Here is a 2,847-nt window from a genome sequence, read left to right as displayed (position 1 = left end):
AAATGTAATGTATAACTTAGTACAGATAGTACAGATTGTAGACCGTTACCTATAATAGTCAAAACTTTTAGTTAAGTTAGGTTTTCTAGATACACAGATATATATTTCAAATGGCTTTCAGAAAGGAAGATGTACATAGTAGAAACTTGTTATGGAGATTATTCCCAATATGGCTAGACTAGCCATTTGGACTAGATATGGCTCTTTTTTGGACTGTTTGACTTTATGCTGTATAAACTGGACAGGCAGGACCCACAGAAAAGTGACTGCTGATACAAGATGGACATTACTACAGGGTTCCTGCTTTATGAAAGCGACTGCCAGACTTTCTGTAGGACACAGAGAAAAGTGACTGACAAAATACAGGATGGCAGTTTAAAGTTTCCTGCATTGTTGAAAAGTCTGCCAGACACTCTATGGCCTATAGGCTAAAGATGGAACATTACAGAAGAATTTCCTGTGCCTGGCCAGGCATCGAGTTTTGTGTCATTTTTAGAGTTTATATACTATCCTCCTGTGGTCTTTGAGGGAGTTTATGACAGATAGTTATGGTTATAGTTTTCCTTAGTTAGGATTAAAGATAAGTTACATATAAGACTTTAGATTCACAAATATAGGATAGATAATGGAGTATTTTATTTAAATCTTGCTAAATGTTAATGGACAAAATATTGTTAACTGTTATTTATTTGATAACTGTTTTGTTATATATTTTACTATGTTAAGGTTAAAACCTTTATTTGTATTTTAGACAGAAAAGAGGAGATGGTGTGAGATGTCATTCTGTAAATATGATTCTCTTATTGGTTAATGAATAAAGCCCTGTTGGCCAATAGGATAGCAAAATAGGAGGGACTAAGAGACAAGGAGAATTCTGGGAGTTTTAGTAGAGATATTCAAGATGTAGAGACTTGAGGGAAGCAGTCCAGACACTCTCTCTGGTAAGATAAGACCACGTCGCAACACTTAGATTAATAGAAATTAATTAATAATTAAGATAGAGCTAGCCAATAAGAAACACTAGTAATAAGCCAACTGCTTTATATCTAAATCAGCTTCTCTGTGTTTTATTTGGGACTGATGTTGCTGTGGGAACAGACTGGCAGGAAAACAGCTCAACACAAAGCAGTTGGTTCTTCAGGAAAATCAACAAGAAAGGTAAATCCTTATCCAAAATAATTAAAATGCAAAGAGAGAATATGAAAATTACAAAAATCAGAAATAAAAAGAGGGATATATCCACAGACACTGAGGAAATCCAGAGAATCATCAGATCATACTTCAAAAATCTATACTCCATAAAACTGGAAAATTGAAAGGAAATGGACAATTTTATGAATAGGTACCACATACCAAAATTAAATCAAGAACAGATAAACAGTTTAAATAGACCTAAAACTCTTAAGGAAATAGAAGCAGTCATCATAACTCTGCCCCCCCCCCAAAAAAAAACAGATGGTTTCAGTGCAGAATATCACCAGAATTTCAAAGAAGAGCTAATATCAATAATCCTCAAATTGTTCCACACCATAGAAGCAGAACAAACATTGAAAAACTTTTTTCATGAAGCTTTAGTTACACTGATACCCAAACTACACAAAGATCTAATTAAGAAAGAGAATTATAGAACAATATCCATCATGAACATTGTTGTTTAACTACTCAATAAAATACTGGCAAAGTGAATCCAAGAACACATCAGAAAAATCATCCACTGCACCACTGTGGGACCAGGCTGGAGGAAACCTACTCCTAAAACACCATGACAAAATAGGCTTCATCCCATAGATGCAGGCATGGTTCAACAAATAAAAATGTGTCTATGTAATCCATTATATAAACAAACTTAAAGAAAAAAACACATGATCATCTCACTAGGTGCTGGAAAATTCTTTGACAAAATCCTTTCATGATTAATATCTCAGAGATATCAAGGATATAAGAAACATACATAGACATAATAAAGGCAATATATGCCAAATCAACATCAAACTAAATGGAGAGAAACTCATAGCAATTCCAGTTAAGTCAGGAACAAGACAAGGCTGTCCACACTTTCCATATTTAGTGAATATAGCACTCAATGTTCCACCTAGAGCAGTAAGATAACAAAAGGAGATCAAGGGGATACAAATTGCAAAGGAAGAAGTTAAACTATCACTATTTGCAGATGATAGCAGATGATATGATGGTTTACATAAGTGACTCAAGAAATTCTACTAGAGAACTTGTACAGTTGATAAACATCTTCAGTAATATGACATGATACAAGATTAACTCAAAAACAAATCAGAAGCCCTCCTTTATGTAGATGACAAACAGGTTGAGAGAGAAATCAGAGAAACACCACCCTTCCAAATAAACAGAAACAACATAAAATATCTGAGGTTAACACTAGCCAAACAAGTGAAAGACCTGTATTTAACAAGAATTTTAAGAATGGATAAAGTAAATGTGGTATTGTTACGAATAAGATTTTTCCTGTCGCTGGTCCCACCGCCACGCCAGTACCAATTATCATACTGAGACTCTGTATTTGATATAATGATGTTGGCCAGGTACTAATTTCTTTCATCTAGCTCTGTTTTAATTAAAACCCATTTCTATTAATTTAAGTATTTCCACATGGTTAACAGAGACTGGGGCTGGCATCTGTTCTCTCCAGTCTCTCCATGTTGACTCCTCCTTACTACTTCCTCTCACCTCCTTTCTCCTAGTTCCTCGTATATTCCTTTCCTATTGGCCAACAGTGCTTTATTCATTAACCAGTATGAGAAACATATTTACAGAATGACATCTCAAATCATCTCCTCTTTTCTGTCTAAATAAAAAGAAGGGTTTTAACCA

Source organism: Phodopus roborovskii, unplaced genomic scaffold (assembly GCF_943737965.1).
Source record: "Phodopus roborovskii unplaced genomic scaffold, PHOROB, whole genome shotgun sequence".
Lineage (NCBI taxonomy): Eukaryota > Metazoa > Chordata > Mammalia > Rodentia > Cricetidae > Phodopus > Phodopus roborovskii.
Note: the sequence above shows the minus strand (reverse complement) of the source record.